This window comes from Pygoscelis adeliae, unplaced genomic scaffold, assembly GCF_000699105.1.
Source record: "Pygoscelis adeliae isolate BGI_AS28 unplaced genomic scaffold, ASM69910v1 Scaffold263, whole genome shotgun sequence".
Taxonomy (NCBI): Eukaryota; Metazoa; Chordata; class Aves; order Sphenisciformes; family Spheniscidae; genus Pygoscelis; species Pygoscelis adeliae.
This window is the reverse complement of record NW_008824552.1, coordinates 658,294-667,071: the sequence shown is the minus strand read 5'-3', so window position 1 is coordinate 667,071 and position 8,778 is coordinate 658,294. Positions and strand designations below refer to the sequence as shown.

The 8,778-nt window shown below is 52.5% G+C and overlaps 1 protein-coding gene across 1 annotated transcript in view; it reads left to right on the top strand.

The window, feature by feature from the left end:
- TSKU (tsukushi, small leucine rich proteoglycan) overlaps window positions 1-8,778 on the top strand; it is a 15,373-nt gene that overhangs the window by 198 nt on the left and 6,397 nt on the right. The window lies entirely within an intron of this gene.

The window sequence follows — 8,778 nt, the reverse complement described above, 5'->3', positions numbered from 1 at the left end:
GGAGGGTGGGATAAGACAAGGCATCCGTGTCCAGCAGCCTCCTGACCCCCGGCACCCCCGGGCCCTGCGTGGTAGCTGCAGCGCTGGCCGCCTGGCAGGCTATCAAAAGAAACTTCCGAACGCCGGGTTGTTGAGGGCCGGGAAGAGATAAAGGCTGGCTTGGGCAAGCCGTTTCTTGTCTTAAAACTTGGCACCTGGACCTATCAAGGGGAACGTATGAATGGCTCAGCCATTCATTACAGGGAAGCCTTGAGATTTTCATTTGTATTGCAATTTTTATTTTTTTTTTTTAATTTCCTGGGAGTTTCCATCGTTCCCTCTTGGTGTATTTAAGATGAGGAGCGGGGCGGGGAGGGGGAAGGAAATACGCGCTCTGAGAATCGCCCAGGCCTCCCCCCACTCCCCACCCCACTTGCAGATGCTGCAAGAGATTAAACCAACCTGGCTACCTTAGCACGGGACATTCCTGAGTTGCATTAACCAGGCTGGAAATCTGCCTGTTGGAGCAGTGGCAAACTGTGAAAAAAAACACTTTATCTTTGCCGTAGCTGAGTGAAGGGCCATGTGCTGCGTGTAATATCTGAGTGCTGGCATCCGTGGGGTTTCTTTTCCTTCCCCTTTCCCTCCTCCTGCTTCTTTTTTGCTGTCCATGTATCTGTGATGCTCACTCCTCTCTTTTCTCCCGGTTCGTGCCTGGCAGCTCAAACCCAGGGGTGGGGAGAGAAATAAGGACCTTTTTTTTGACTTTGAATAAGAGATCCCTCGTCAGGAAAAACTGAGAACTTAAACGCAAAGCCCTGCTGTGGCAGATGGGTCAAAGCAGATGTGATTCCTCACCCCCATCATGTCTGAAGTGGCAAACATGCGCATAGGTCTCCAAGTGGGACAGGACACGTCCCTGTCCCCAAAATCACCCGTTTTCCTCCCATCCTTGAGAATGAGATGTCTGTAGCAGGGGATATGGTGAGGCCAAGTTTCCCACAGCAGGGTGGAGGAGACCCTTCCTCCAAAACCCTTTAATCCCGGTGCAAAGGCTCAGTTCCCACCCAAGGCGCAGCCCCTGTTTCTACCCAGGACCGGAGCATTGCAACCTCTTCCAAGAGATCTCCAACTTAAAGGATTACAGGATCACAGGGTAACTCTGAACCTGGCCAGTCTCATGCGCTGTGGGAGAGCATTGCCCTTCTGGACCGTCCCCATATGTCCCATGGTGATGTCCCTCTCTCCTGTCCTCACAGCATGGTGCCTGGTGACCTCCCCTGGCTTTGGAGGAAGGAACGGGGTGCAAGGGGCCAGCACCATGTAGCCCATATGGGGGACACATACGAGGATGCTGTAATTTGGGAACTCTTACTTTGCCAGTCAGTGAAATCAGGTCAAATTAGGTTAGGAGGTGGCTTAATACAGGGTTAAATGGTAAAGGAAGATGGTTGTGTGTGCCCTGGGTGACTTGCGGCATCTCCATGGCATGGCAGACGTGCCACCGAGCGGTGTCAAAAACAAGGGGACAGGGATGGGGACAGGACGGAGCCAGGGGAGGTGAGCAGCATGAGTGGGCAGAGGTCCCTGGAGAGGCAGGCCTGCTGTTGGCAGCCACTGAGACTGCAGCCACGGTTTAGAGTCCATGAACACTGATTTGAGAGGTGCTTAGTTTTCCACCACAACCACCTCTGCGGATGTCCCTTTCCTTGTCCCCGAGCCTGACTGCCCATTCTGCAGAGGGCAAAGCAGGGCTGGCGTCCCCGGAGTGTCCAGGCAAGGCAGGAGCTGGACATGGTGCACGAGGACAGTGGTGGCATTTGGCTGAACCAGTTGTGGCAGTGGCAGCGTTGGCCTGGGGGCTTCTGCACGAGGTGAGACCGGGAAGTCTTCGCTTGTGCTCTGTTCCCTGTTAAACTGGTGGGATTTGAACCTGGGGATGCTACCCCCATCCCCACACGGGAATGAACACCTCTCGGTCCTGGGGTTAGTCAACCTTAAGGCATCAGGAGGGAAACTGAGGCACGTGAATGGGGACTCATGGTAACACCAGCGGTGAGAAATGGGTCCTGGTGGGGACATGGCTCTCCCGACCCACTTCAGATGTCCTTTCTCTCCAACACCCCATGCCAGCCAAGACGGACTGGAGGATCCTGGGCCAGGGAGGGGAAGCAAAGAGCTAAGGGGACACCACACCACCACGTCACTGGGGCAGTCAAGCATCATCTGGGGTGGGAACTACAGTGGGGACGATGCCCTGTTGCTAAGCCCTTTGTCAGCTTTACCCAGACCCCCTTCCCCTCCCCAAATCCCCCCTTCCCAAATCTTGTAGGAGACCCACTGGGCGTAGCGAATGTCTCATGTGCTTTGCCAGGCTGGAGGCAGCTCCTGAAGCCCCGGCTGATGCTCTGCTGGGTGTTTTCGCTGGCATTCATTGTTTGCAGCGTCACGTTGCGAGAATTATTGGCGAGAGGGGGGAGAGAAAGGCCGGGAGGGGAACGGGACGGGAGCCTCCAGCTGTGCTGTTCGCAACAATGACGGCCAGGATTGTATTTATTATCTCCTCGGTGGAGGGTCTGCAGCTGCACGCTGAGAGCCACAGGCAGCAAAGAGGCCCGGAGGTTATTGTGCATGAAAAAAAAACCCAACCACACAAATAAATAAAAAGCCCACAAAGAAGCCCTGGGCCAGCTGAGGCAGCACCGAGGGGCACCCAGCCTAACGTTGTCTCCTCGCTTTGCCCTCCGTTATTGAAGCCAGCAGCCCCGCAGGGCTGTTAGGAGAAGGGAGGTTGGGAGCTGCTGCCTTTCAGAGAGCTAAAGCCGCATGGGGTCCTCTTAAAATCCTTCTGCCAGGGCTGGAGGCGTTGCCCAGCCAGAGTCCTGCCGGGGCAAATTTCTTTTCCCTCTGCTTTTCATATGATTTTGGTTGGTACCGGCCGCTACTGCTTGCCGGAGCCGGGCAGAGCACCACGACCAAGGCACGCCATCAGAGGCAGCGTTTGGACAGCTGATTTGCAGCCACCTCTGTTTCAAGGAGAGAGAGCTGGAAAGCCCTTAGAGATACAGGTTGATGGGCCTGCTATGAGCTATTCGCTCCTGGTGGGCTGTGTCTCGCCAGGAAGGGCCGAGGCATCACACTGGGATGTATCGCCTTCCCCTGGCACCATCCCTCCTCTCTCTTCCTTCCTTCCCCCTGCCCAGCTCATCCTCTCCAGGGGAACCCATCCATGTCCATCCACGCAGCATGGGCCTTCTGCAGCTCAGGCCAGCCCACTGGGGTGGTTGAAAGAAAACCACGTCAGGGATGTGGGATACATCCATAGGGGCGCATCCATAGACATCACGCCCTTCCCTTGTGGATCAGACAGCCGCTGGCGGGTCATACGTGGCAGGTGGCATTTCCCAGCCAGGCACGATGATATGGCCGAGCAGCTCTATTAAAAGTTAAAACCAAGAAGCGTCCATCGTGGTTAAGAGGTTTCTTCTCCCCGTGCTGCACCTCTTAACGTTTCTCACTGGCCTGGCGTATGGTGTTCGTCCCAGAGTGCATTCCTCTTGAATTATATCATGTCTCTGGGAGCCGGAGTGCTATGACGAAGTATCGTCATAGCAGGAGCCTGCTCAGGAACCGGCTGGGGTTGGGGGTCAGGCGTGGGAGAGCATCGCCAAGGGCTCAGGCTATAGGAGAAGCTTGCTTTGTAGCTTTCAATAATTGACCAGCTAAGAAATAAGGTCCCGTCTCAGGTGTTTTATGCTTTAAAAATTCATGTCGGCTTGTTGGCTTCCTTAGTCTGACACCAGGAATGGTTGGAGAGGAGGGGGAAGCGTGTGTAACCCCAATGTTGCAGACGAAGCTGTGATCCATAATTTTTAAATTTTTCAGGGGGGGATGCAGCCCTGAAGGAGGAGGTTCTAATCCTCCCAGGGTTACTGCTGTGATTTGGGTAAAGTCTGGGTACTCGCAGCCTCCCTCCATGCGTCACGGAGAGCCCTTGGGCGTCGGAGATGATGGGGCAGGGGGATCTGTTGGTAGCTTCACCAGGTCCCTCTACAGCAAAATGCATTAGGGATGGTGTAAAACTTGGTGTAAAGCTCTCCCTTTGCTATGAAGTGCCACGCCGAAGGGCTGGTTCGTAAACCTATTTGTGCCCAAATAACTCCTCTGCAACGGAGACCTCCCGTTCTGGGATGTGTCACTGGGTTTATGATAAAGACCCTGTTCGGGCTGAGTTTGAGGCGGATAAGAAAATATTTATGTTCCCAGTTGAGATGAGGTCTGTGTTATGCTCAGCAAGCGCTGGGATAGCGAGAGCTCCTGTTCCTGGAAACGCTCACTGTTAAAAAGCAGAGGGGGAGGATGGGAAGCAGGGGCTGTCAGGGGGTAAAAGGATTTGGGGTGGTCACCCCTGGGGCGATGCTGGAGCAGGAGAAAGCCCTGAGCTACTGCATCCCTTGCGGGCACCTTGTTTGATCCCGAGCTGCTGGGAACTGGAGTGCGGCTGCCGATGCTCCCACTTTGAGCGGTCCTGCAGCCGGCACAGCCAGGAGGCAACGGTGGGGCCAGGATGCTCACGACCCCCCCCCCCGGTGCTGCCGGGAGGTGCCACGCCGCACCGACGCCTGCCTTCCCCTGCCCGCAGCCGCTCCGGAGGCTTGGCAAACTTCATTTCCTTTCGGGAACGCCTCCTCCAGGCACAAGCACAGCTCGGCGTGAGGCTGGTGAGCAAAATTGCTTTCAAAAGCCACAGGAGACTATTTCCCCGACCCCGAATAAAGCCGCTATTAACCTGACAGCTTCTTGGGCTGAGCGGGGAAGGGGGATTTTTGTGCAAAACCCTGGTGCCGCGGTGATTTAATTCCTAATTTGCCCGTGCTGGAGGTAGCACCGACTTCGTCCCACTGGAGGTGAAATTCCCAGGAGCTGGGCTGCTGTTTGCTTCCAAGACGTGGCTTTTCAAGGCACGCAGCTCTCGGGGCAGCAAAAATTCTCCATGTTTCAGCCGTGGATGTAAATCAGCTGGAACTGGCCGTATGGGCTGGCAGACCTGCCCGCACAGGTTTCCTTTTGTCAGAGCCCAAAATACACTGCACCGCACCTTGATTTCCTCCTTGCGGGGGGGATGAGGGATGCTGGGGGAGAGATTGCACAAGTGGAATAAACTATTAGCTGTTTAAACACTAGGATGATAAATTACCCGTGGCCTCTTGCAAAGCAGATGGGATTTGTGACATTAACAGTTGGAGCAAAGATTATTTTAATAGGGCTCTCCATTTCTTTTATAAAGAAAGGATCATTTTATTTAATTTTAAAGAAAAAATAGAGCAGAGGCTGTTTCCGCCGAGCAAGGGACATCACATGTTTGAAAACAAACCCGTAGTGAGAAGCTGTAGGGTTTGGAGGTCCTGGGTTCCCTCTCGATCGATCCCATACGTCTTCTCTGCAGCCCACGTGGTGGGTTGAGGGGCTGCTTGGTTTTGGCTTTGGGGTTGTAAAACGCTTCTGACGCTTAACAATTTGGCTTTGCTCTCGCTAATCTTATCTATCCCGTCCCCTGTAACGTCTATGAAAATCTCCCTGAAGGATGGAGAGCATCGGTGGGATGCTGGTTAATCATTGTGGTTTGGGCTCAGCAGTTTCTCTATGTCCGGAGCTGAGAAAAGCGGAGGGAGATAACTGAGATATGAGGAAAATGAGGAACGGTGTCTTGTTTTTTCCTTCCTCGGCCCTTCTGGCTGTCCACACCCCAAATTCCATGTTTTTTTGGTGAGATTCAGGTCTTGACAGTCAAGGCAGACTTGATGCAGAGCAACGTGGTTCTTGTCCAGACCTGGGAGCAGCATCTCACCTCTGTTTATGGCGGTTTTGTCCCCTCCTGAAATCCCTTGAACGGGGACAAAGCACCCTACGGAGCAAATAAACCACTGACTCAAGATCTGCTTGTCTTGGCTACCTCCTGTGATACCTGGAGACCCACAGGTCAGAGAGGGGAAATCCCACCCTGAGCCCACCCGTCCCCATCACGCCGCCCACCCTGGTCTGCCTTAAATACAACACGTCTCTGCCTTGAGGGAGGAGAGAAGACTTTTTCTTTCCATCCCCAGTTTGGTGCCTATTGTATATTATTCTTCCATAGCCTGGTAACGTAGATTCCTGATACCACTGGGTTAATTGCTTGCTAACGACTCCCATTTGACTGAATGCGAAGGAGGTGCTTTTACTTCCATTTATTAGCAATCATTAAAGCAGAAAGGAATTAATGGAGAAATATTTTCTTTTTTTTCCCCTCATTCCTTGCATTTAATTCTGATTTTCCCCAGTGAGTGGGAAGATGGAGCAAAAAGTGTTCAGGCACCCGCAGGATGATTTTAGCTCCTGTTCAGGCCCTCGGTGTCTCTTTACATTGAGCCATAAGGGCTAAAGCCACCATCCCAGTGGCTGAGCCTCCCCCAATGCTTGCATGCACTGGTGGGGGAAATAGGGTGAGGAGAAGGAGAAGACTGGGTCGCACGTCCCCTTCTTTATATCCTGGTGGGTAATTGGGGCTGGCTCTGCTGCCTAAGCAGCTTTGCACTTCCCACTGATAAAACCATTGGTGTGAAGTGAAGGGTGATAACTTATCACCCAAAAGCGACTTGTGCAATGGCTCCTGATGGACGGCTCCATGAAATCAAGGTGAATTTAGAAGAGCCAAGGGACTGACTAACTCTCATCCTGCTGTCACTGACACCTAGAGTAACTCCACTGAACTCCCCCAAACCTACCTAAGCAAAAGCAGGATCAAACCTAAATAACTGATACTTCTTGGATTCTCATTAGCTCTCCTCTCCCTAAATCCAAGAAGTCACAAACACTGAGTATAAAACCAGGACCGGTATTTGCAAAGCGTACCCCAAACCAGCAAACAACAAAAAATAACAAACGGGTCAGAAATGTTCCCGTGTACACCAAAACTCCTTTGTCAGGAAGCACTAATTGCTTTAATGAGCTTTATAGAGGGGGTAAACACAGCTCTTCGCTGCATGCATGTGGGGACCCCTTCTGCAGGGAAGAGCCGGCCTGAAGCTGGCAGAGCAAAAGCCTGGATGACCTTTACTTTCAATGGATTCACACACACGCACAAAAAAAAGAAAGAGTAACCTTGTCAGCAGCAGTTTCTTTATCACGTGAGGGGTGCGTGCCTGCGAGTTAAGGGATTAATAGTCTCTGGTTGCGGGCTGGTTTGAACCAGCTTTGCTGCCCGCTCGCATTGGCACGTGGGGTCTGGAGACCGGGCTGCGATTTCATCTGTGGCGTCATTTGGGCTCAGCCCGGGAGAGTCCACACCGGAAAAGTGTAGCTGTTGCTAGCGCTGCACTTTATTCGATAATTATTCCTGGTTTACAGAATAATTAATGGGAGAGTGGGAGGAAAAAAGGTCTCTGAAGCACTTCTGCTGTTGGAGAAGCAAGTCAGGAGCATCCTGGTGCTCCAGAGCTACCATCCCAGCTGCCTCTCGGAGCCTTCCAAGTATTTAAAGAGAGAAAGAGCCAACTATCTCTTATCTTTTTTTTTTTTTTTTCAGTCTGGAGGATTTATGGCCTCTGTCATAACCTATGCAGCTTGTTTCGCTTTCCAATAGCGTTCCCTTTCCCCTGCCCCCAATCGGTGAATGCAGCCAAGTGGGCCTTGTGGGCCTTGCTATAAAGACTTTGCTTTTTGTTCACTTGGCTGATGCAAGAGACAGAAGACAACCCCCAAATTTTCTTCCTGATGAAATATTGTTGCTAATCCAACTCCTCCATCCTCTGCTAGCACAGCAACTCTACTTGGGACAGGTGGTCTATATTTGTTGTTAATCCAGAATTAATCCAGCAGCACATTGGCAAGAAACCTGGAAATTACCAGGATCAGTCCACCGCGTCTTAGACACGCGGGGATTCATGTCATACCTGATCTGCTCTAAGGCTGGGCTGCTGTTGAAAAGACAGGTCCTGTTTTCCCCATTCCCGTGTCACCCTGCGGCTGGGCAGCCCGATTTCCTGGAAAACTGACCCACCAAAGGGGGAAAAGGAAGATTAGGGGGGTTTTGTTGGATGAGTGAGCTGGCTTGCTGGGTGCACCTGGTTGCTGGGTGGGACTCGGGTTTGGAGGATGCAGCCAGGGATGGGGTGGGAAGCAGCAGCCCAAGGAGAGCAGGGCATCCCGCTCCACCACGGTCAAGGGAGAGACGGGGCATCTCCAAGAATGGATCTGGTCTTAGGTGGGTTTCATCCTCTTCTGGGGCAATTTCTTTCTCTTCACACCACCGCAGAGACAACCTGGGGTTCCTGCACTTCTTACTTACGTACCTTAAGCTTCAGTGGGTGACTTTGGGTCTTCAGCCCCGAATCCAGCTGCATTTCAGCTGATGCTTTGCTGAATGACACATTCGGGGAGGCCGAGGGGTGCAGCATGAACAGGGGGGCCATTTCCTGACTCCATCAAACAACGAACTTTCAAACACCTCCCCCTTGTACTATTTTTTTAATTAATCCTTGATTTTTGGCTATAGGGATTTCCGGCTTGGTGGTTGCCAGGGCAACCAGAGGTAGCCTAGGTAGCATCCTCTTCATCTCTGCATTCCTTAAGGGGGGGACCAGCCCCCGAACAATGGGCTTCCATCCAGGGCGGGATGTGTTAGCACATCTCTCTTGGGTGGGAACGAGGTGGCAAAGCCTCAGCTGTGGATCGGGGATGACTAGTGAGAAAAGTCTTTAAGGAAGAGGAGAGGGAGGAAGTCAAGTACAGTGAGAAGAGTGAATTTGCACCACCACCATA